At 47.2% G+C, this 26,274-nt stretch overlaps 1 long non-coding RNA gene across 3 annotated transcripts in view; it reads right to left on the bottom strand.

Annotated features, from left to right (window-relative positions):
* The window catches only part of LOC107311411 (uncharacterized), a 75,182-nt gene extending 52,412 nt beyond the window's left edge, over positions 1-22,770 (bottom strand). The window contains exons 1-2 of one of the 3 annotated variants that reach the window (XR_014944764.1): positions 4,831-22,252; positions 80-2,824 (exon numbers count right to left, since the gene is read on the bottom strand). This is a non-coding gene — a long non-coding RNA (uncharacterized LOC107311411). The other 2 variants (XR_014944765.1, XR_014944763.1) reach the window with 2 other exon arrangements.
* Between the last annotated feature and the right edge of the window lie 3,504 nt (positions 22,771-26,274).

The raw sequence follows: 26,274 nt of genomic DNA, 5'->3' as shown, positions 1-26,274 counted from the left end.
GAAAGGAAGATGAAAAACTGGGCTCAACAGACTCCTCTAGAGACAAGATAAAGGTGAGGGCATTTTATTTTTTACTTACTTGGGATTTTGAACTTTTACACTCTTTGTCCAGTTGGCTTTGGAGATGGAGGAGTGCAATCACATTTGTCCCAGCTGATGCTGGAATGTTCAAAGCCTACACAATAAGACTTTGTTCTTCTGCCAAATGCAGCAGCGCCTGTGCCGTTGCTCAGGGAAAAAAAAAAAAAGACAGGAACAAACACATTAAGAAGTCACCGAAAATCAATTGATGGCTCACTTCAAGGAGTGCAGCAGCATGCTGTTAAGATGAATGAGTTCACCTGGCATAGGACATCACAAAGAGTAGAGATCTTCAGAAAGACACCCTGTAGTTTCCCCCCGAACCTACAGTGTGATTGGAAAGATGATGACCTTCAAATATGTCCCTGAGATCAGCAGGTCTCTTAAACACTTTGCAGACCCCTCTTGCCCACAGCTTTTAGGAGGTGTTGGGGGGCACCTCCGCATGATGCTCCTTGTCTTTGAGGAGCAGCAATTAGGTAGCTCTCTCCAGCAGAAGACTTGGCACGAGGCTCAGCAGCAAGGCCAACAGGCAGTTACTACCAGATGCAGGGAGATGTGAGCTTGCAGCTTGTGCCATGGGGGAAGGGGCCCAGCTCCTCACTCTCAGCCCATCAGTGACGGGGAGAAAATTAATCCAGGAAGAAACACAGAAGGAAAATAGGCAAGCGGAATAAGCACAGCAGGCTGGGAGAGTAAATTTACTGAACTTACATCCTTGATTTTAATGAGGCCTCTAATAGCAGGGTTAGCCCAGTAGAATTTGTTATCTCCCAGAAAATGTGGGACTCTCACAGAGACGTTCCCCTTACTTGCTTGGCAATGAGAACCGAGGGACTGTCAGTATGAACACAACTAATATAAAGCTGAGCAGATGTTACCTTAAACTCTTCTTCAGCCCACGGGGGAGGATTAAGTGATATGAAACCACAGGAGTGGCCCAGGTGGGAAAGATTATTTCACTGGTTATAGGAGCTAGGGGAGAGGGCTAGTGGTGTTTGATATGCTGGGACCAATTATACTGAAAAATACAGAGCACGGTGAGATGGAGTTTTAGGGGTGGGTGGGAAAGTAGGTTAACCCTCACAGATGTGCTCAAGATGACAGAAGAAAACAAAGAGGCAGAAGGATGAAGAGAAAGAAGGAGCCCAACGTGGCTATCATGAGGTCAGAGCAAGATCCATGCAAGCTTGTCCCATTGCTATTCAGTAACTACCACATGCTGGTGCTCATGGCGTGGGAACAGTGGGAGCAAAGGATGAGCTCTTCAGCTTTTCAATTCTCCTGCCTCATTTTGCAGAATTGCCACATGCTGAAATAGCAAATGATGTATGAAATGAAAAATCACCCCCCAACCAGCGCATTTAGATGATGCAGAGAATATTTGGCCATTACTTCCTAGCAGTAATATTTATCTACATTAATGCCTTGCTCGGAGGTAGCTGGAAATGCCCAGAATGTGAGAGACAAGGGGATCAGAAGAGAGGTCAGGGAGAAAGACAAGTTGGCAAGGCAGGCACTTAAGGCCACAGATACAAAGCCTTTCCTTTATAAATCAGCAGCTCACTTCTGGCCTGGGTTATTCGCTGCCACAAAGCAGCATTCTGGCACCCAGAGAAAAAGGGCTGTCTGCAAAGAGCAAATCCAGTTAGTAACAGCTTCATAGCATCCACTGTTATTTGGGAGATTACTTGGGGTCCCTGCGTGGAACAATGTGGAGGCTTAGCTCAGCACCCAGTGGGAAAGTACCCTTGAGATTCAACCACTGGGCATGCAGCAGGGAGACCCTGCCTTGGAACAGCCCCACATCAAGAGCATGCACCAAAGGGAAACAAGGACAGGCCAGCTGCACAGTGCCCTGTGTAGCTTTGGCCTCTACCCTTCTGTGGAAGCCTTTTGGAGTTTAAATGAAAACCCTGTAGGAGAGGCTGTCTTTTTCCATGTCACTCCATCCAATTTAAGAGGAAATTATTGCTAACTCAGAAATTCTACCCCCCAAAAAAACATTCAGCCTTTATTATTATTATTTATTTTAAAGTATTGTAGACTTTATAGTAATTTATTTTGCATTCTCTTGAACTGCCCAGGAGGCTTCCCTCAGGATGGGGCTTATGAGCCTGTCCCTTTCTAGACAGCAGTGCTCACTCCATGCTTCAATCTAAATGCAAACCCTTTCCGCTTTTTCTGCCTGCTGCTCCAGGCTGCTAACCTCCCCCATACTACAGACTGCACCAAGCTCAGCCCAAGGCAGAAGGGGCTGTCTGCTAGGGCAGAGCAACCGTTTGGAGGCTGGGGTCTGGAGATAAGCAAGATAAGCATGTGAATTCTGCATTTTTGTTTTGGTTTCCTTCAGAAATGGTAACTATCTCCTACTGGAGCTCAGAAACCTGGCAGAGCAGGTGCAGCAACACAAAGCAGGTTGTGCAACACCTGTGTGTGCTCACCATGTGTCCCTGCCACCTAACACCCTGCTCTGACCTGGCAAGGACAGAAGAGATTGGAAAGACACAATTAAAGAGAGGAAAATACCAGGTTTGTTTCCATTTTGTGAGAGATTTCATCAGTCCCTGCACAGGAGGGCATGGATAAATTCAACACCCCTGTAAGGAGCAGGAACAGTTTCATAAGGGGTCCACCATGGGAGATCTTGAACAGCCAAAGGTCAGCTCTCTTAGGATGCCTGCTCTTCATTCAGGTGGGCTTAGCTGTTTTCCTCCCAGTGTCTAGGAATCCCTTCATCTTTCTGTATGCAGAAAGCATAAGGATGAAGAACACAGGTCACGTTATCACACCAAACCCCAAAATCTTCAGCACTTGCTCAAAGACCAGCACCCTGGATATCCCTTGTAGAATGCCCAAAGGCTTAGCATGCTCTTTTCATTTATAATGTCTGCACATAAGAGTGAGTTTCTTAAGGTGTTTGCCTTCTTGGCATCACTGTTTTGCAGACAGCAATGAGTACTGCTGACTCACTGATGTCTGCATGAAGGACTACATACAGAGAGGTCTTTGCAGACCAGGGACAGAGCACCTGAATGCCCCTTAACCTCACTGCAGAACAACCTGCTTGCAAGACAGACTTGCCTAAGTCAGCAGAAGCAACATACAGTCAGTCAAGGGCACAACTGTACCCGGCCTTAACAAAAAGAGCTATGTAGGAGTTCAAAGCCACTTAAGGCAAGATAACAGAATGCCTTAACACTCCAGCAGCTAGAAACCAAGCTGAGTCTTATCCATCTGTCTCCTCTTACGTACATTGTTCCCCAACCCCTCCCCCCCCCCCCAGAACAAAGCAACTGGAAACTACTGATAACTACCTTTGCCCACTTACTACATCTTTGGCCCTCTTATCTTTTCAGCTTTGTAGGAGACTGTGGGTCAGACTTGACCTTCAGATACTGGGGAGTCAAGAGGAACCGCAAATGTTCATCCCATGGACAAGATCTGGCCCTCTGCCTACGGCCTGAGGCACTTTGTGTTGTCTCTGAGTGATAACGCACTTAAACCACACCAAAATATATTTCAGGATAACATTAAAGATATGATCCACAGAAACTTAGCCATCAAAAATATTCACTGGGAGGTCTGGAAATTTCGTCTACTTTCTGACCAGGGCTTTTAGATAAGCAGATGCTCTAAAATGCCTAGTGTCAAAGCCCACACAAACTCCAGCTCATCCTGGACAGGACATAGGAAGTACTACCTAGCCTGATGGGACTCACCTGACAGAGCCAGCATATCCTCAAATCTGGGATAGTGTTGCTGATACTTGCAGTTATCCCCACCCATACTAACCTGGGAGACCATACTGACCTTCTGGTCACCTCCCATCAATCCCACAGCTTCTTAGGAATCCTTTCAGCTGATAATTGAGTACATGATACTGCTGAACAGGAACATGTGGCATTCACCATAGGAATTTGACTAGAAGGGAACACATCTGTATGTGTTTTCCAGGTCATGATACAGTTGTGTAGGATACACATCCAAAACTCGCTTACACTCTACTTAAATTCTATGTAAGCCCAACAGACCTGTGTGACTGCCTAGAAAAGGAAACCAACAGGAGCAAGTTTAGATTTTTCACAAAACCAGCACTGCAGACAATTCATATGTACTCAGCAGAAGTCACTTGGTGGGAATCCCCACCAGCACACAGGGCTCAGAGCCTAGACCTGGCACAGTGCCTTGCCCTGCCACTCCTGCAGTGCAGTCATATCAGGTAGCATGGCTTGTAGGTGTCTGTCCAGGCAAGGTAGCACAGCCAAAACATGTTTTAGTTTCCTCAGTCCTAAGCTTTAAGTCACTTATGTAATGTGGAAACTTTTAATTGAGACTTTTGGAAAAAATATCCTTGTACAACATATAATTCTCATATAATGAAAACCACTGAGACTGCTTAGACTATCTCTCCACCTTTGCCCTGAAAGCTCCTCAGATGCTCTTCATTTGGTCTCAACAAAGACATTCTCAAAGAGAAAATATTTTTCAGAGATTCTGTAAGTACTAGAATTTATGAGGTCTCTTCCACACCTAAAGCATGACTTCAAAATTTTACTGGAGCTCAGTGAGGAGAGAGCTTGCTAAGAAAGCTAGATAATAAAACATTAACACTTGATTCAGTCTTCACCCTTCCAAAGACTTCTATAATATTCTTAGGCCTCAGTTTTCCTTTCAGGTTAATTGGAAGTGATCTTGCCATGCTTCAGGTCAGATGGGGAGAGTGGTGCACACAGCCAAGCCTCTTACCTCAGGGTCTGAAACCTGGAGCCTTCAGACAGCCCAGAAATGAGCAATCTCTTCACACGGAAGAAAAGCACTTGCCTGGCACCTCGCTGTGCCATGCACATGAGAACAACCCCAGGGTAAGGGGAGGCTGTGGGACACACTGAGCCCACCTGGTGGAAGCATGTGCTGCAGGTATAGAGGCCCCATGTTGCTCACTGGTTATGCCTGAAGCATCACATTTGTAAATGATACACTTCGGCAAAGGGTCCAAAGGCCCTGGGTGACTAGAAAACATGAGCAATAACTCATTTATCAGTTCTATCTCCTCCAGCCTTCCTTCCCAAATGATACCAGACTCCAGCAGAGAGGAGAAAGCAGGAATCAGGGAAGCCTTAATGAGACAGAAAAACTTCACTTTGCTATGGATCACCTATTCCTTGGTTACACGTAATTCTGTGGCTGCAGCTGTGGCTTCCTGTGGCCCAAAGGATAAGGCACAATGGGCAAACAGTCATGATAGCCCACCTTGCTGTCCCTGCAAGCCCAGGAGCCGTGTTCAGGGACACTAGTTTCAGGTCACGAAGAGAACTCCCAGCATTACATTTTTTGCTGCACAATTGCTTTCATTTTGCGCTTTGGTTGTCTTGGGCACTGAGGAGAGATGAGCAAGGCTGATTAAGCAGCACACTACCACCACCCTTTCCTTCCCAGCTCCACTGTTACAACACAGTGCTCTTTAAAAAGCACAAGGACTAACTGTGGGAGCAGCAGCCTCCCTCCTCTTGCCAACAGATCTGTTTCAGTGCTGCTTCTCACTATATACTTGCACAAAGACCTGAACCAAGGCCCCATGGCCCTGCAGTTCAAGCCAGAGCACAGACTGCAGAACCCTGCCTCCCAGATTCCCATGCATCTTGGCTCAGGGTGAAAGCCCAGACATCTGCAGTCATCTCCCTGAGAGGATTTCTAATATGAACAGCAAGGCTGAGCTGAATACTGTCCATACAGTGCCAGCTCTGCTAGCCCCAAGGGCAGCACAAGCAAAGGTGGACTGAACGGGCTCCAGCCTTGAGGTCCTGTGAATCCATCCTTCTGGAATCCCTGACTCTGAGAGATGACTGAACAGCACAGCCCCTTCTTTGTTTTGTCCATTTAAATGCCTATAAACCAAGCGCTTGTTCTTCCTTCTTTAAAGTCCTTTGTTGTTTCATGAAAACACCGGATGCTGCAAAACGCTCAGGCATGAAAGGTTCCTCTCTTTATTTTGTCCTCCCTGTCCAGCAACCACACTAAAAAGAAACCACCAAATAAAGTGCTTGCAAATACCTGGCCCAACAGTCCCACTGATTGGAAAGCTCTCCAGTTATTCATAGACTGAACCAAGCCCAGGAAGCAGCTGTGCAAGTTTCCCAGCTCTGCCCTTGCCAGCACTCACAGAGGCTGACCTGGAGAGGCTGCCTTGCCATCAGCTTCTCTCCTTAATCCAGGCCTTAGCAGCAAAGGGCACACTGTACACCAGGCTTTTAGTATGGGGCTCTGCAGAAAGGGGACACAGTGCTGTGGGGTGAGGGCTGGAGCCATGCAGCACAGCACATCACGCATGAGACAACACATCACTGTCTGGAAAACATTTCCAGTGCTGCAAGAAGCTCTGTGGGTGAGGGTGAAAGCTTTTCATCGTTGAAACCTTAGGTTCCTGTTTACCAAACATTTGTTCACTCTTTGTACGTTTGAGCGAATGAGGAAATGAACCACAAGGCTGAGCACAAATGCCAAAACCTTGCTTAAACATGTAAATCACCCTCATACAACTTTCCATGCCTCCTTGAAGGAGGAAACACAAATCCCTCTCCTCAGATTCGTCACTTCACAGAAGGCTCTGCCACTTCCTGATTCAGGCCCAGCCACACTTCATCTAAAGAAGCTTCCAAGACTCAAGTTTTGTGTTTCCCAAGGAAGGAAGCCTTCCCGCATCCTAGGGCTGTTTGTTATACCTGGCTTGATTTCCTCACCCATCCATCCCTCCAACACTTCACACTCTTCTTCCTCATTACAGAGCATCTTCTTCTTAACTATCTCTTTCTAGTAACTGAGTTATCAGAACCAAGCAAACCATTTGAAATCAAGATAAAGCCATTCCCATCTGTGCAACCCTCAAAAAAATCTCTGACAGAAATCAGAGCCCTTGATTTTGTCTCATGCTGCCCTGAAGTAGCTTGGCCACCCTCTGGTGGGACTAAGTAGCAGTCTGGAAACACAAGTCCTTTGAGTGCATCCTCATCTGATCCATGCTTATTGTTCCATCGCCAGTGAGAACACTGGTATCCACCTCAGGCTGGGTCACAACCCAGTCCTGCACTGAAAATAGAGGTGCCTCAAACCCCAGTGCTGAGGAAAACCAGCTCTGGCAGAGTAATGCAGGTTCACCCTACATGCACATAGCCCATATGGCCACAGAAGTGAAGGGCAAGGGAGATGGCCTTCACCCAGAAGCACCGTCTCTAGTTAGCAATTGTCTGCTAGAATTTCACTTCAGTTCACACTAAATATTCATCCTTGGTTTGTGCTGAAGGCCTTCAAAACTACGAAGGCTCACTGGCACAGTCACTACCTCCTGTTTTAATTTAGAAGGTGTTGCCCTGTAGAAGTATAAGTAACTTTATGAAGTACACCGCTAGCAGGCCACTTGGCTATGTAGACCAAACCCACTGTCCTATAGTCTCTGCATGTTCATTAAATCCAAAATCATTTAACATTATATAACATGGATAAAATGGCTTCAGAGGCTTCTTGGCTGAATAATACTGCTGAATTAAGAATACAGAACAACCTGACACTGTCTTTGCAAGAAAAGAAAAAAAAAACAACAACCAAAACTGGAACACCCGCAGGCTGGGTCTGGCTCCACAGAGACACAGCATCTCTGCACAATGGCTGTGAGCTGAATAAGCATTCTGGGTATTAATATTCAAATCAGGGCATCTCGTATGGCTTATGAAACACCTCTTCATGTGGATTAAAGACCTGCTCTCACGGCACTGAGCTTCTCGCTACAACTGGAGCCACCAGGCTCATTACCACAGCACACTTACTAGAGGCAAAAATGGGAAGGCTTCCCTTTCCATTAGCCTCCCTCGCTAACTACTAGGATTTCAGCCTCATACCTGCCTCCATGATGACAAGTCCCAGAAGTGCAAATCCAGACTTCAGCACTGCACAGCCAGCCTGAGTGACCTCTGGTTCAAAGTGAGGATCCCACATGAGATTACTGTGGGCTGCAGTGGGCTGAAAACGGCAATGGCTGTGCCCAAGTAAGGACAGCAGTGCCTTTCTAACAGCCATGCCAGCTGACCTGGCTTGCACCTCCATGCTATTTACTAACACGGACTGCCATTCACTTCCCAGACACATCCTGCTGACCAGGACAGTGTACTGCCAACCCCCTGGCATCACTAGCACCCCAGCAGGGTTGTAAGCATTACACACCTAGTTGCACTTGGAGAAGGAACTCAGTGAAGGGCAATGATCTTCCATCAACTTTCTCAAGGTATCTTAAGTGAAAGTCACATTTTTGCTTCTGGTCAAATACAGTTAAAAGCACATGCACACACAAAGAAGTTTGATTTAGTAACAGTTCCCTGTTGCAGTAAAGCATCATCTAACGCTGCAGGGTAATGTCATCTGTCCATGTCCTGCTGCTGAAAAACAAATGCTGCTTTTGTCACTGTGCTAGCACTCAATACACAAGAAATGATGCTGTGCACCCCTTGCTTTTCCTTGCCCAGCATGCAGCTCTGACTATGCTCCAGATGGAAAGCAAAGGTTTTGGCCAGTTCCAGGGTATCTGTCCCTATTTTGAGAAAACATTTCCCTAAATGGGCCAAAAATGCCTCTTACAGCCTGAGCTTTAAAGGGTACATTTATAAGGTAAGGCACATGCAAACAGGGTGACCAGCTGCTCTACTTTCAGAGGTGACTGTCCTAGTTCTCAGGGAACCAATCTGCATTGCACCTCCCATAGAGGAGAGAGGCCAAATGTCCTACTTTCTGCTCTTGGTAGCCTACTTGTCCTACCATGAGAAAGTGAGGTGTGTGATGGCACACACAAGAAGAAACCCTCTGTACTGTGTGCCTGCACAGAAGGCAAGCAGAGATTCAAAAGGCCCAGACCTTTCCAAGCTGTCATTTCAGGATCCTCCCACTCCAGCTCAGGCTCTTGCCTTGCAGCTATGTCACGGTGCAACAAGCACTAATAAAAGGATGTCTGTGTCCTCTGATGTCACTCTGAAATCTCACCTTGTTAACATAGGCAGTGCACTGCTCTGTCTCAGCTGGCGTAAGCACGTTAGCAGCACGCTCTGATTCAGTGAGACAACTATATTTACACTTAAGTCTGTGTCTGTTCAGCAGGGCAGCAAAGGACACTCCTGAAGCTGTTTATAACTCTATTAAGAACGCATTTAAGTGCTTGACCAGACTGGTCAGACTGAAAAAAAAAACTGGTATTCAGAGGACTAAACTTTGAACCTAGCACATTCCTGATCATGAACTTCAGAAAAAAATATATATCTTTAAATACAAGGAGTTTCTTCCAGAATGTTTGGTAAGCATATAGTCTGTAAAGCTCCTGCACCCAAGCAGATAGAGCAGCTGCTTGAAAACCCAGGCCTCAGCAAGGTGATAGGTGAGCACGGCTCCTTTCCACATTGTCAGCATTAAGTTTTATACTGCCAGAGTGCCCTGAGTTACAAGAGCAGCCCTAAATTAGGACCACTGCCCATTTTTCCTGCAGCATTTTCTGTCAATCTCAGCTGCTTCTCATTAACGCAGCTTTGGAAAGAGGCCTGGGTGAGCTTCACAACTGCTTGGGTTACTTTAGCACCAGAACTGCCATCCACTTCCACAGACATTTGGAGGTGGATGGGGAACAAGACCTTGCACAGCATCCTTCAGACATCCACAAAAGCAGTGGTACTAGAAGGTCACAACCTGGGCTTCTCAGGGCCACGCCAGATTTCACACAAGGCACACAGGTTCCTCTTTCCCAAGGTATCCTGCTCCCTCAGTGCTAGTGATGATATTCACAGGTCCTTCTAGATCTTCTGAAGTCCACATGCTGTATAGCCGAGTTTCCTGATCTCATGCGAGTTTTATGTGAGATTAATCTCAGCAGACAAAGCTGACCTGACAGATCAGATTTGCTCTTTTGCACCCTCAGTTTCACACCTCTCGGCTCACAAGCTGCTTTGCATTTCTTTCCACTCTGCGGTCTCAAACTCTGTAAACTATGACCAGAATTTTGATCATAGGGCATAAGGGATTTGGGGGCAGAAACAAGAACCCCACACCAACATGTTGCTAGCACAGTGCATGCCCTGACTGGAGATGGGAACATGCAGGAGACAAAGTCCACTAGCAGAAGGACATTTTCAGGTCACTTTGCTGTCCCTTGGGCTGACTCTGCATCATACCACCCACACCAGGTTTGTAGCACACCTGCAGCTTTCTCAAAGCATCTGCTGAGGCTCCTGATAAAATGACACATCTGGTGCTGGATTCCCGGCTCCTTTGGGAAAAAGAAAGAACCCCCAGAAATTCAGCCTTCACAGCAAAAAGACAGAACAAGAAGTCTATTTCTGCAAGAGAAGCTGGATGCCAGCAGGGAAACAGCTACTGGCTGCAGCTGGGGGTTGGGTTACAGACTGGAGAGAGGGACATGGAAGGCTGACCAAAGAGAGGGCATGGCCTCACCTGGCTGCCTGAGAGAAGGGGCACCCATTAGACAGCCCCAGCCAGCACAAGGAACAGCCATTGCCTGTGGTTCTGCATTGGGATGGCGATGACTGAGGACTGTTATTTGCTTTAGAAGATGCATCTCTGGCACCTGGCATACGATGTGCTGCTGACACCGCTTGTGATGATCCCATAATTTCTTCTTCCCCTTCAATATTATTGTCCCAGTTTCCAAGAAGCAGACAGAAGGATTTGCTCTTCTGGAGCAAGATAATTTCTCCCGAGGAAAGAAATGACTGGAGACAGACGCGGGAAATTCTTCACTTGTCTATTCTTATTTACAGCATAGTTCCTGTTATTACCTTGAACCAAAATAGCACAAGAGCAAGGCTGCGGCCAAGTTTCCTTTGCCTCTCCCTGGCAACCTGTCAAAGCCAGCTCTGGCTGCTGCCTTCTCCTGCCCCCTCCCATGGAAGTGGGACTGAAGCAGCCTTGTAGCATGTCCCCTGATCAGCTCAGGCCAAACAGAGCTGACAGCTTTCAGTGAGCCCTATCTACATCTCACTGTGCCAGCTGATAGCAGCAGGGACACTGGTGCTGGTGGCAATGGGACTCTCCCAACAGGTGCAAGCTGCCCCAACAAGGTTACCCTACACCTACAGGGGAAGTGGGGGAAAAGCAAGGAGCAATGGCTGAGTTATGAGTTACCATCTTTTGGATGGGGGTAAAACCATAGGCCAGTTTTACATGCCTCTCCTTTAAGAAGCCACTGGTTATTTTCACAGTGAGTCTGAGTTTTGGACATCATCTTTAAAGCCATCGTGTTTCATCTTCAGAAAAAAAAAAGCAAAGTCAACTGCTTCTCACTTCCTCCTCAGAAAGGACATACATGAAGGACAAGCTTTTCAAAGCTCCTTCAGGAATTAAGCACCCAGCTCCCGTTGACCATCAATGGGATGTGTGCACCCAAGTCCCTTGAGCTGCTCTGGAAATCTTGTCCTTTGATGTAATTTCAAAGACTTCAAAGCTAAGCTTCATCTCTTTGAGATGGGAAGAACAGAAGGCATGCAGGAGTCTTAAAGCAGCTCATTGCAAAGCCCTCTGCTTGTCCTACCAGGGTGTGGAGGATCCACGTGGGCCACAGGATGGTTCAGCACAAACATCACTCATGCTCATCTCTGCCCCACAGCCAGGAAGGGAGGCACAGGCAGTCTGCTCCTCTATTCACAGTCAGGGGCAGGAGTGGTTTTTCCTGGCTCTTTCCTTTCTGCACATCTCCCCACCCTCATGTTCTCCCTGACACCAACCAGAAAACCCTCTCTGAAACATTTCAGCTGCAGAGGTAGGAAGCTGCTGCTACGAGCATCATGAAAACACGCAGCTGGACAGGGTCTCTGCAAATCCTCCTTGTAAGGGAAAGAATTATCATCATACCTTGTTGAGGATCAGAGAACCCAGCCTTCAGCCACTCTCTCTTATAAGGAGATGCTGGGTTTTAATACATGCAAAGTGTAAAGTTTTTTCCTGTGATTATGGTATCCATAGCAGTGGATTCTCTAAAGTCTAGTAAGATGCGCTCATTTTCCTCAGTATTACAACAACACTCTTGAAGTCAGCTCTCAGCACTGTGAGAACCATATAAATCCACAGGGGAAAAGAGAAAAACAATAATCACTCTTCAACAGTTCCACTACTCACTGTGGACCTTTTTCCCTCCAAAACAGATCAGACAACCACAATGAAAAACTGTGTCGTGCCATTTGCCCGTGGATGGAAGAAACAGCTTGGGAGCATATTAAAATGCACTAGTTTTAGTTGCTACAAGAACTGCTACAGGCTAAACCAGAACACCACACCACCATCCTCCTTTTTTCCCCTTGGAAATACTTCCTATTCATTACTTATCTGACTTTAGATAGGCAAAAGTTACCTGTGAGAAGCTCTGAGTACCCCAAACACACAATTAGCATCAGAACTACCCCCAGCCAGGTGCAGTGCTCTGCCTGGGGTGGACAGGCTCACAAAGGCTGCCTGGAGCCCACCCCCGACCTGCCCCCCTTCCCACTCAGCTCCATGATGTCATTTTCACAAAGCATAGAGCAGGCGCCTGGTTCTGTTTCCAGCGCTGCATCACTGCCGCGCTGATAAGGGTGATTTATTCTGATTACGGTACCCAGGCACTGTAGTCAAGCAGGCGGCCCTGATGCAGGGCAAAACAAGAACCAGTGAAGGTCACCTCCTCCCCATGAACTTGTAAGTCTGGGAGAGAGCTTGCACAAATACCTTGGAAATGTAAATACCATCCTACAACTCACTAACGACCTCCATGAATCAAGAGGGGGCCCTTGTTTACCTTATGAAAACTTCCCGAAATAGCACAGCAAACAGAAGCACTGCTTGTGTCTCCAGGGCCCATTAGAGCTTTGCTGTCCCCGGGATCACTCTGTTCCCTTTCTTCCTCCTCTGTCCCTCAGAGCCTGGGCTGCACCTCCTCTGTAACACCACCAGCTTCTAACATGCTACAAGGAAGGAGGGAAAAAGCCTGCGTGAGAACCTCAAGGAGGCAGGGACTAGTCCACACCACTGTTTCCCATCATTTCCATGCAGCACTTTCACATGGGGCACAGCTGCCACCACACCCAGAGCAGGGGCACCAGTGTCCCCCAGGCCAGGACCTGCACTTCCCTATAGCTGTGGGGTTCTGCCCCAGTGGCCTCACCCACCATGTTCTCCCGTGGCCCAGAAACTCTGCTGGAGGCCAATGGGAGAACTTGGGAAATCCTCTTGGAACAGGCTGCTGAGGGAGGTGGTGGGGCCACCACCTTGGAGGTGTTCAAGAAAAGGGTAGATGTGGTACTGATGGATATGGTCTAGAGCAGCCACAGTGGGTGCATGGGCTCATGGTTGGGCTGGATGATTTTAGCGCTCTACCCAACCATTATGATTCTATGATTCTCAGGGCACTAGGGAAGGTGAACAGGCACGTGGGTTCTGCTCACACATAGCTTTATGAAGCACTGAATCCTTCATGAGACAGGAAAGCTGGCTGACATTTCTCAGCTGGCACTTCAAAATAAATTCAGCCAGAAGATGTCTTCTGAAACCTGGGTGGAATAAACTGGTGTCATTGTGCCCCCACATCCTCCTCCCAGATCTTGCTCTGGAGGTTAACTCAGAGCTGCAGAAACTAAAGGTGTGAGAAACAAAGGAGGCCCAGAAGGAAAAGAAGCTGCAGCTTCAGAGAGCGGCAACCATAAAGGACTAATGGAAGGAGCAGTGCGCAGGTCTCTTAGCATGCATCATAATGACACACTGGCTGCATCTAGTATTCTGGGAGCAGAAATGTGCTGATTCAGTAGTGGGGCTTCTGGAGCGATGGCAGCTGAGTGTGTGCTAAGCCTTTATCAACTGAACAGATATGTTGTTAGCAAGCTGTCACATCTCTAACTTGACTAGTGGTTTCTGAGACATCCCATCCCTTCAGCTGTTTGCCACTGGCTCACACACCCTCAGGTAGAGATATTTTCCCTGCAGCAGAGCACTCCCCTCCTCCTCTCCAGCCCAGCTGGCTGTGCAGCATCACACTGCAGAAACCCTTATGCAGCACCAGGAGAAAACAGCTGGAGAAAGGTTGCTGTGTCACAAGCCCTCCTCCATGCAGACTATAGTCTGATACCATCAGTTCTCGGTATCTGGGGTACTGAGGGCAAACAAGCAAAAGAAAAAGAATAACTATGAATAAGTAAGTCTGATGGAATGTTATGCTTTCATACCTTTTGGAAAACAAAAATGAAAATCAAGCTGAAGATGCAGTATGATGTTATAAACACAATAAAATCGTCATGCAGCATCCTTCATAATGTCTCTGAAAGAGTTCTGCCTTTTGTTTTTTAAAGCATAGCACTTTTAATCTGCAACCCAGATAAGGCACCCACAGATAATCAAGAGGTGACTGTGAAAAATCTTTTTTTGAACGACAGCTTTAAAAGTTCACGCATATTTCTTATGACAAATCCCCTAATTATCACTTCCATCAGCAGACTGCTAACACGTATTCCGGGCACCACTGAGCAGGAGGAAAAACCCAAGCAGGAAGCACCACAGGCTTAACACTGAGATAATAAAAAACCCAAATTCTAAGCAGCACTACAAAAGGCAAGCAGTCAGGTCAGACAACGATGGGATTTTTAACTTGACATCCAGACTACCTAATTCCGGCAGTGTTGTATAACAGAGTTTACAGAAGAGGCCCCAACGCTCCTGTGCTACAACCTCAGGACAGCAGCAGCCAGGGAAGGAGCAGAGCAGCTCCTTCACAGCTCCCCATCAACCATGGACAGCAAAATTTGGCTTATGTTCACCTTGGCAGCTCTTGTGTGCCCAGAGACATACATGAACATGGCCCAGGAGGAAAAGCAAACAGCATTTTCCATCTCTCCCTGTAAGAAGTGGCCTGCTTCATGCACAGTGTGCAGGTAATGGCAATGGCAGCAGCTCCCCAGAAACAGAGCTGACTTGCAGAGACTGTTCAGGTTTCAGGAGCACTCAGTCTAGCCTGTCATTAACCCACAGCCACTCACAAAATTCAGATCTAGATCTGATGTAGACTTCAGATATACCTTGTATTGCAACACAGGGCTTGGCTCTATCCATTACAAAAACACGGATCTCCAAAACACAGTGTTCTGCTCAAGACTGGATTTCTGGCTCTTCCTTGAACACAGTTCATTTATTTACTTGCAGACTAGTCAGAGCATCTGTTTCACAAAGGGATGGAGAGGCCCATTCAAGATCAGTTATGATTCATCCCGACTCTTCTCTGCTTAAGGAAGAAGAAAACATCTCCTGGAACCCTCACCACCTTGTTATGTGCTGGAACCTCTCCTGCCTTGACTGCAGCTAACAGCAGTAAAGCCCACCTAGACATCCAACCCCCTCTTCATCGCAGATCTGGTCCTGAACAGATCACAGCTGTTAGCACAAAGCTCTGCCAAGGCAGTTTCTCACTAGTAGAAGAGCCCAGTTTGGACACATGTCCCCAGATTGCATCTGCAAGGGAGAGGCCCAGGGGCGGCCATCCAACCAGCACAGCCTGAGCTCACCCCTGGCCGTGTGCCGGTGATTCACCAGGGCTGAAGCTGCTCTCTGGGGTTAGTCCCTTGCTCTGGCAGCTCTACCAACACTAGCCATAGGTGCCCACACAGAAATCCCAGTGGCCCATGGAGCATGGGAAGCACTGGAGATGGACACCAGCCAATAGGAGAACATGGAAGAGTCAGATTACAGAGGCAATGCTAAAAATGCTATTTTTGTCCCTGTGTTTCATAAGAGAGGCTCAAACCCAAGCATGGTGTTTTTTCCTCCTCCTTGAGTCACTGGGATCACTTTCAGTAAGCCATGTGTTAGCATCCACAAAGGCAGGGCAGCTTTTCAGCTCCTGCTTCTGCACTGCAGAGCGAGTGCAGCAAGGCAGCGTGACAGCTGAAACTGTGCCTGAGGCACTAACTTTCCAGAGGTGCTGCCATCACTGCAGATGTTACCAAGCTGCTCTGGGCCAGTAAAACAATGATGGTGACTCAGGCCAGCCAGCTGACCCACACTCGCTTCTTGGGTGCCTTTGCGAGGAGCACAGCACAGAGCAGATACCAAGGGACCCCAGCACAAAAGCCCCCGTTTCCATGTTTTCAAGCACTGTCTGAAGCTGGTTCCATCACAAGGGCCTCCAAATACTCAAAAATTCCAAAGGTCTCAGCCTGCCAATGACCCAGTAAAGCAAATCATGATTTGGAAGCAAAATATTTACCCAGGAGAGTGGGTAAAAGTGCAGCAAGCTTTATGAAATACACTGCAAAACTCCATATGCAGATACCAAGTACCTGGAAAGCTCTCTAGTGTGCTTGTAACAAAGGCCTGTAGAAAAATCCTAAAATGGAGGAGCCTGCTAACCAAGCACCAGCAAGATTTTATAGACACCAAGTCAGGAAGGAAAGGCTGCTTCTTGCAGCAACTCATTTACTTTTCCTCTTCATGGCAATGCCTTTCTTGTTTTGGAGATCAGTTTGCTTTTGCCAGATGGAATCAAAGTCACCACTGTGAATTCAGCTTTTTTTTTCTTGTTTCTTGGAAAGCACCAGTCAGTACCATGTCAAGAAAAACAAACAGAGAGGTTTGCTTAGGATCTATTTAAAGCACTTCAGCAGTGGTAGCTCCAATAACAACCCCAGGGCCAGCACTGATGCTTATGACAGAACTGGGGCTACTGTGTACAAGAAGGGCAAGAACATAGTGTGAAAGCCCACCAGACAGCATGTTCTCCACAAAGTCAGTCTTTACATTTTCCTCTTTTGCTGAAGAGGTCAAAGTTAGGGTCAGAAAACTTGGTGTGAGATAAATGTTTCAGAAAAGGTCAGATCCAAATGGAAAATGTTCAGAAGCCAAGGAAAAGAAGCAGCCTACCTAGAAAAAAGTAAAAAAATCCCTGTGAGAAGACCAAGCTGGCTTTGCTCCATTCACTGAGCAGGCATGGAAACAGTCCCAACATGGTGCAGAGGATGCCTAGGCTGAAAAGCTCAGATTTGGCTTTGCACAGTCCAAGCAGGAGGGTGCAGCTCAAGCATCCAGAGGGCACCTACTTGCAGTCAGTGGGCATATAGGAGAAGCCCTGAAGCTCAACTTCTGCAAACTAGCACAAGATCCACCAACACTGTCCTCAGCACTGTGGGCAAAAACCAGCCAGGTGGTCATGATAAGCCTGGGGCCTGTTGAAGGCCCTGTCCCACCTGCATGTACCCTGGCTAGAAAGCACAGGTAACCACACACCTGAGAGCCCTGCCCCAGCAAGTGCTGGTAACACCTCAACAAGATCATCAGGAGGCTAACATCATCCATAAAACACTAATGCTCTCTGTGTGGAGCATTATTAAATAGCTGCAGAGCAAAGCCAACAGCATGTTACTTTTATTAGTATAGGGTATTCTGCTAGTATCTACTCTCAGGTACTGGTAAGAGCTGTGCTTAAAACAGGGTATTTGCTACCACCTCAGCCTGCTGCAGAAATGCTGAGCATCGCTCTAAAAGAATCTCAGATACAGCTCCTCCGTGGGGAACCTGGTGCTGTCCCACTCACAAGCATGCATGCCTGTGCTCACCTCTTTCCTCTGCGGCTCTTTCCTCTAAAAGAGACATTCATAACCCTGAGCTCCTTAGCAGCGGACCTAATCCAGCAAGTATCCAAGACATTCAGGAAAAGAGAATTTCATAGCATTGGAATTTTTCCATGCCAGCACTTTTTCATCTTAAGATAAATGGCTTTTACTTGCAGGGCTAAAGGCTCTATTATTTTCAAAATACTTCTCAGCTTCAAAGTGGCAATGGAAATTGGCTGTGCACCTGGATGGCTGATCCAGCCTGGATTCAGACAAACAGCAAAAGGAGCCTTTCTTCTCTGCAGTAGTGAGCAGTAGTTTGCCGGGCCACAGACAAGCAGGCATGAGAGCTGGTGTACAAAGGCCAGCACATAGTCAATCACAGGGTGCACAAGCAGGGCTTAAATAAATGGCAGGAGAGGAGGAAGTGGGGAGGAAGCACCCTGCCTGGGAGAGCTGGGAACTGCGTTTGTATTCCCACACAGGCCTTCATGTTTGCATGCCAAGCAACTTGCCCATGGACCATCCAAGAGCAGAGAGCAGCCTCAAGGCTCTGCAGGGACTGATGGGGCCGACTGGTGTTGCCTGGGAAGTCCTAGGGGTGCCTGGATCTACCCATGCCTTCCCCAGGCTGTTGCTGTGGTACACAGCAGGAGGAGCCAGCAGGCCTGTGCCAGGCAGACAGGTTTATACCAGATGGATTAGCACAGAGTTCTGCTTTGGTGACCCCCTTCCAGAAGCAGGCTGTGCTCCCGGGGCACTCTGTTCCCCACCTCTGTCATTCCAGGCCCTTTGGTCGCTGCCAGCCACACCGCTTGCAGGAGCTCTTGCGCAATGCCTGGCCATGCTACACTTGACCCCAGCTGGGGTTGTTGCTCTCACTTTCGAGAGCCATGGTCATAAAAAGAGAAGGGATTTGCTGGCCAGGGAGCAGCCCGGCCTCGCTGACGCAGCGCAGGCTCCCGAGGTCAATGGTTGCAGCTCCGTGCCGGGGGAGGACACGCAATGCCTAATGTGGAAATGTTTGTATTTGGAGCAATATATAGTTACATCCAGCCACTAGCAGCTGCACAGGCTGTTTACTGTAGCACACTGTCCCAGGCTTATTAGATCCATGCCTGACAGGGAACAGACTCAGCAGAGAATGACTGTGAAGCTGGACATTGTAGTTCTATCTTTGCCAAGATCCCAACAATGCTTTTCCTGATAAGTCTGGCACAGAAATAATCATTTAAAGAGCTGAAAAACATAACATCCACAGCCTATCCCTTCAGCCAGAAGGGGAGTTGTACACGGCTCACAACCTAATCTTCCACAGCCCCAGTGCTTCCCTCCTTTCACAAACAGCTGGCAATTCATTTCCTGAAGGCCTACTTGTAAGCACTCAACAGGGACACAGCACCTCCACGGCTACACTTGGCTGCCTGCACACATTCTGCACACATGGTGCCACCTTCTGCACAAGACCCCATTCAGGAGTGCCTGAGCCCCAGAAAGGTTTTTTCCCCCCCCCACCCTCAGCACACACAGAGACCCTCACAATGGGAGGACTGGCTGCAACATCACAGCATGCATCCATGCAGCACTCCATAATCCAGCTGCTAAGTTAAAAAACATAAGCAGTACTCATTAGCTGTTTTCCAGGGACCCAGAGAACACTATCTTCTTGGCTAGGAGAACTCAACATCAACACTGGGAACCACAAAGCTCTGCTGGTTCACGTCGTTCCTGACCTTGGCTAGCAGATAAAGCTGTGCAGTCTGCTTTTGTTTTTCAGGTACCAGGTGTTGTTGAAGGTCAGTGCTGAGGAAAGGGTTCTCCCACAGTCAGTAGAAGGTTACAGAGATTTTTTTTATGCAACATAAGCTTGTCGATGATTAACAATTTTCTTTCAGTTAACTGCAAAGTTAATAGTTATTCAAAGTGCTCTATTGTAATGGGAGTGGAGATGGGGAGACTGCATTAACCATTAATCTTGGGCTGCACTAGAAAAATTAAAATGGGCTATGGCACATCAGTATGATTAATTCTGCTTGCAAAGGGAGAAGGTGTTGGTGTGTGCCTCAGACAGGAGTGTTCCCTCCTGACAGCAGACTGCCAGGCACAGGTGAGGATGTGCCACTGGGCAGGCTGCCCTCCACGTGCAGTGCTGTGCTTTCAGCTGCCTGCCAGCTGAAACAATCTTCTCTGATTCAAAATTCACACTGTTAATCCTCATTTCTCTCCAAGATCTCTAAGCTATGAAGGAGTGGGTGAGGGTTATTTTCTTTTTCTTTTTTTTTTTTTTTTTTTTGCTTTTTTAAGTTGCAAAATGGAAAACAGAGAAAGAAAAGACAAACTGCATGACTTGAGACTGTGAAAGAGAGCTGCTGACAGGGAAGCAGCTCCCCACTTGTACCACTTCAGTGTGTAGGTCTGGGGAGAATAAAGGATCATTTCCCCAAAAGCTGGGTCTCTGTAAAGCCCCTCTTGCTTTGGCCCCACTGCTGTGCACTTCCCTACTACCCAGGGCTCACTAGCACCCTCTACCCTCAACCCTGTGCCAAAATTGCATTTCCAGAACAACACAGTCTTGCTGATATACACCACCCCACTGCAGCGGGCACAGAGGCTCATGGAGTTTGATGCCATCAGGTTTATTTTCTGCTCACCAGCACACCTTCAGAGGCTAAGGAAAGTATCAGAGACAAGCTCAAAAGGCATGCTTTGTACTCCCTGTCCCCCACTGCAGGGATGTTTGGCTCTGAGTTTTGATTTCTGCCATGGGAGGAACAGAAGACAGCTGCAAGAGCTGAGGCTGGATTTATCTTCCTCTTTTCTCCTTCCCACCCCCCAGCCCCCACACCAGCTTGCCAAAAGCCCCCTTCCTGCTCCTGCCAGGAACTTTGACCCCGGCCACACTGCAGGCCTGAATGACTGGATTCCTGAGGATGAATCACAGCCCTTTGGAAGCCAAATCCCTCCTCCAGCTCAGCTGTACCTACGCATGCCTGCACGGTTGTTTTTCTTCAGTCAGAGTTTCCTTGTCCCAGTCAGAAGTGGAAGTGTTAAGCTATTGTGAGTGGCTGCTTGTTTTTATGAATACTCTCAGCATTGGGTGTTTCTGTGAAACATGCTAAGACTCCAGCTGTTTAAGTCATCACGCATTTGCCAATGTTTTCTGCATTCATTTGAAGGCAATCCCAATGTAATGTGTTCCTTATAAAAGAAAAGGGCCAGCACACAAGAAAATGCTTCTCTTCCTGCTCACAATCCTCTTCACAATGTACCCATAGACAGATGTGCCACCAGAGAGGTGCAGCACTGCAACCTAACAGTGCCACCAGAGAGGTGCACATCACTTCCTCCAGTAGCCACAAAGCACAGAAAGAGCAAAGCCTGCTACTGCAGCCCATGCCCAGCAGTAGGAATGGTGTGCACCAGGCATCCTCCCAAAACACAGGGAGGAAAGGGAAAGGTTGACAGGGCAGGAGGGAGTGTCCCACCTTGCCCCATTCAAAGAAAAACAGGTAATAGCAGCCTGCAAAAGCCAGGGCTGCAGGAACAGCCTGAGTATATTTGCATTTGAGAAAGAGTTAAGAAAAACGAAATCATAAAGATATATGTTATGGCATATCTATAATGGCACTGTAACTGCTAGGCTTCAGGGAACAGTTGATCTACAACTTGGCTGCCCTACCCCAAGATAACAGAGCAGAAGTCAATGGGTTCCATTCTTCCACACACCTCCACACACACCCCAGCCCCAAACACCTTCCTGCACAGCCATCAGCAAAGACTGACCCCACAAAGGTCTTCAGGAGATAAGTCTTTCATACTGGTGCATGTTCACAGGCCAAGAAGTACCCCATCTGGAGACACATCACTACTGGGTACAATGCAACAGCAGCACAGCATACTGCATCACACCCATGGGACCCCGTGACAGCATTCAGCCCAGCCAGTGGGACCAAATTGTAACAGGGCCCTATAAAAACTATGTTCCCACATGAAAGGTTCCAGCAAGAACCAAACATCTGGGAGAAAGCACATTCTGGAGGAGACTAGAAACAGAAGCAGGCTTAAATGAGCCAAATCCCATCTGGCTGATGGCAGAAGCAAGGGTCCAGGCTGCTTTCTTGGAGAAGCAGCTGTAGCACTTCCTCTGCATGCACGCAGAAAGCACCTGGACATGGTATCTGAATGGGCAATATGTAAGACCATGCCACAACCAGGAGAAAACAAGAAGTGTTACAGCTCCAAAAGCAAGTATGTTGTGAGTTATGGCAAAGTCACAATGAGGCTGAGGCACTGACCCCAATCTGAACCATTAACTATCCTGCAGCTGTATCTGACAAAGCCCAGTCATGCTGCATTTGCATCTCTTCCCCGCTTCCCAGTCCTGCCACTTCCATTTACTGGCAGAAGTTGTAGGAGAAGCCATAAATTTACTGGAAATGAAGGTACAGCAGTAATAACAAGTCACTGTGCACAAAACAGCTGCATGCAAAACTTCCCTCCAGCTCCCACATGCTGAGCAAAGCGCCTCCCACCCCCATATCAGAAGGTATCCATGCATACATGAAATTTATTTTCTCACCCTATGGCATGCAGCTGCTTCTGCCCAGGTCTCTCCCATAGCCTCCAGCCTCCCCAAAATGGCTTTCTCTTCCCTGTTCCCTCTACATCTGCAGTCTCATATTAAGATGCAGTCAGCTACCATGCACCAAGCCCCATCCCCACACAGTCCAAATCCCAGAACTAGTGGGCTGCTGGGGTGAGAAAACAAGGATCTCCTTGCACACAGGGCCACGTGTCCCCACAGCAGCCCAAAGGCAGCTACCTGCCTGCTCTGAGGCCCCAGTACCACTCACTGCACCTGCTCTGCGGTGTTATCAGCCTTTCAGGCTGCAGAACTGGCAGTCTACTAATAGCATGAGTCACGCAGAAAGTCTCATATCCTTCTCCAGTTCAAAGCATTTCCTAGAACTGCACTGAGAGGCCTTGAAGACTCGACTGTTTACTGAAATTAAAAATTCCCCTCCTGCTCTTGCACAGCGCTGCCTGAAACATGTCTGTGTTTTGCTTTATCTCCTGTCTAAAATCTCAGCAGAAAATAGGTAGTGATGAGAGAGGAAATGGGAAAAGAGGAGCTGCAGCAACCAGAAAGCTTACCTATTATTATACAAAATACAGAGTCAGGAGACAGACAGTCTCCTGTTTCACATACCCTGCATGGACAAGCAGACTGCCAAGACCAGGTAGGGCAAGGCAGGGCAAGTGCATTCAGTCCACTGAGGATGAGGAGCAGAACACACTGGCATCATCTGACCTCAGAACCATGACAAAAGAGAGAGCTGACACAAACATCTCCCAAATTTTGGACTCCACATCCCAAGTGGGACACATCTCCCCTACAGAAGGAGAGCAGAGCAAACAGGTGACAGCAGCTTGCAGGGGCACCAAGGAGCCAGGCAGGCACATCCCCTGTGGCCAGGTGCCTCTCCATCGCTGACCCAGAGAGAGGCACTGGGTTCACACTCTCTGTCACCAGGCTTATCTGCTGGCTGATTACACCAAAAAGCCCTTACGCTGAGCTCTATTAAAATGCCAGTGCATGCAGTCAAGGCCACTGAAATATTTCCAATGCCTCAGAAAAGCTTGACAAATTGTGATTTTTCACATAAGCTCTGACCCTGCAGAACAGACAAACAGCAGTTCCCCACAGCAAGGATCATTCCTGGAGCTGATGACAACCCACCACTTTCTCACTGCTGCCCAACTCTTGATTGCAGTTTGAGATAACCCTTTTATCAACTGAAATTCAAGCCCGAAGCTGTCCAGAAGACAGCCCCTCAGCTTCTTGTCAGCCATGACTGCTGCAGCACAGGCAGGTACCAGGGGCAGGAGGACTGGCAGGCTATGATCCCATCAGCCCACGTGAGTTCTGTGCAGTAGCAGCCTCAACCAGTCCAGGCCAACACACAGTGGCAGGCAGCCTCTCCAGTTTCTCTGAAGTTCACCTATATTTGCTCTTGTTATTAGTTCCTAATCAGAAACAAAACAGCAGACACACCGTTCAGTCAGTTTTGGTGTTGCACAACTGAGAGAAAATAGGAAAGTACCCACAGGAACTGAGCCAAGTCAATAATGGAGATGGATTAAGCAATACATGCACCTGGCTGTCAGAAGTGCAAGATTCTCTCTCTTTAGTAATTACAGAGCAATTATGATGTTAACAGCAACTCCAATAAGAACATATATTTCACAATACAATTCTGTTCACAATCCATCAGGAATAGTCATACCAAGGAGATACAGCTCTGAAACAGAACTGTCCTCATCCCTGCAGGCATAATCCTCTAAATGCCAGTCTTTGGTGGGGTGGGATCTTGCAATAAGTCATAATTAAGTGATTATTTATTAACAGAATGTAATTGAAGCTGTACTTCAGCATGACTTTAAAAAAAAACACCTATTTTCAAGTTAGGTAATGAAAACCAAAATAAGATGGAGCACTTGGATTCTGAGTTTATGAAAGCGCAGTAAGCCTGTCATTCTGCAAAACCAAAACCAGATTAAAGCTGGATTTCAATGCATCTGAACACATCAAAGTCTTTTCTGGATGATCAGGATGAAAAACTTTGTATTCCATGCCTCTTTATAGTGGTAAAATTCGGATGATCTCTGTTTATCTCCATCCAAATAGTAAACAAGGCATTAACCACTATAAGGTCCAGAACAGATTCATGCCCAAGTTTCAGATAATAAACTAAACTCAGGTCTGCTCTAGTTCACAACATCTTACTGCACTGGTTTCTACCTTTGCTTCCAAATGTGGATTTCATGTCTGATCTAAGATGGTTTGCCTTGTTCTACATGCCATGCAGCAGTGTGAAGCAGAGGTCTTTGGTGGCACTGGCCTACCATTGCTCACAGGCAAGAGCATTGGTTGCCTCATCAGCTCTTGCCTACAGGGACCAGAGGTTATTGAGCAAGTGACTTGGGATGGCTGCTTCCACCCTGTACCAGGATGCCCCATATGGCAGCAGGGCACATCTGTCACAATGAACTGAGCTTCCAGTCACTGTAGACCCACACTCAGACAAAAAGCCTTTCCACAGCCATATGCCCACTCAGGAGGCAATGTTTTAGTACTAACAGCCCACTTCCCCGTTTCACTGTGGACAAACTCATCCTCATCCACACAGCCACAAAAGAAAGGGCAACCCAGTCCACACAGCCACGAACAAATCATTCAGACCTGTGGGAGGAGAGGAGATCACACAGAACACGGACCATGCTCAGTAAAACAAGGTTGTCAGTGTGCATAAAAGCCACTAATCGTCTTCTCAAAGGAACTTCCTGGGCAAGAACAAGCAGTCAGGAAGCCTTCCATCAAGCCTAGCATTAATCTCCTCACTATCTCTTTCTTATCTCCTTTCAGGCTTTATTTCATTCAAGTATTGAAACCTGTTGTGGTTTACTTTCATAAAAGCAGAGTCAGGCACTCAGTGTTTTCAGGCAGCAGGGATGCTTTACTATCTCTTGCTGCATCTACAGCAGGGCTGAAAAGGTGCTATTGTGGTTTGACAACTAAGGTGATACATGATTCTATCGAGAGGTATCCAAATTTCCAAGTGCTCTATGAGGATTAAATAATTAATTATCAGAACCTCTAGCATAAAGACAGCCAGAGATTAACCCCATTCTCCAGACAAGAAGAGCATTTTTGTAACAAGACAAGGTAATAAGAGCTACTGAACCTAAACACAATCACTGTGAAAGCCAGAGATTTGCATGTTCCAGGCAGCATTTCCACCCCCCAGTGCAGTTAATGCCCTAATGAACTGGTAGAGACTGGGTCTCAGGTTTCTGAGAACATGCAAGCAGAGTGACCTGTCATTTCAGTACACTCAGCTGAGCAGCATTCAGAGGGCCCAGAAAGCAGCAGAGGGAAACACAAAGTGGGCATGGGAAGCCCACGCTTCTGTCTGATTTAATCTTTATCTCCTGTGAACACTAATCATCACTAAGGACTCCTACACGGGATAGCTTCCAGCAACTAGAAGCAAGGCAGTGGTTACAAATACATATATATATATATATATATATGGTATTTGGTGCGTTGTACTTTATATATATATATATATATGTATATATATATATATTCAGAGACACACACAGAATCACCATCACCAATCTTCATAAACTTAACAATGGCCTCAGAACCCCGTTAGCTTTTCTGTTATGTCATCTTTTTGTTATGCTATATCTATACTTAGGTTATATCTCTGGGACAAGAATGACATCCCTTATGCGTTTCTCTGATGTGTTTCTGAGATTAGAGACACCAAGTTGAAATAACTCAAGCCTCTCCAAGAGGAGTATGCTACATTTCTGCACTTTATGATGGGCCCTTGCCAGTGAGAAGCTTTAAAAGCAGTGAACTAGGAAGGAAAACAATTCATCACCTTTAAATGGCAACATTTCATATCCTGCATTTCATATCCTGCACTGTTCCCTTAGAAGGAGCCACTTATTATAAGGTTATCAGCACAACAGATCAAACCAAGCATGCTGACATGGTGGAGAGCTCAGGAACAAG

Source organism: Coturnix japonica, chromosome 3 (genome assembly GCF_054131305.1).
Source record: "Coturnix japonica strain WE chromosome 3, WE-NBRP24, whole genome shotgun sequence".
Taxonomy (NCBI): Eukaryota; Metazoa; Chordata; class Aves; order Galliformes; family Phasianidae; genus Coturnix; species Coturnix japonica.
This window is presented reverse-complemented; position numbering and strand designations above follow the sequence as displayed.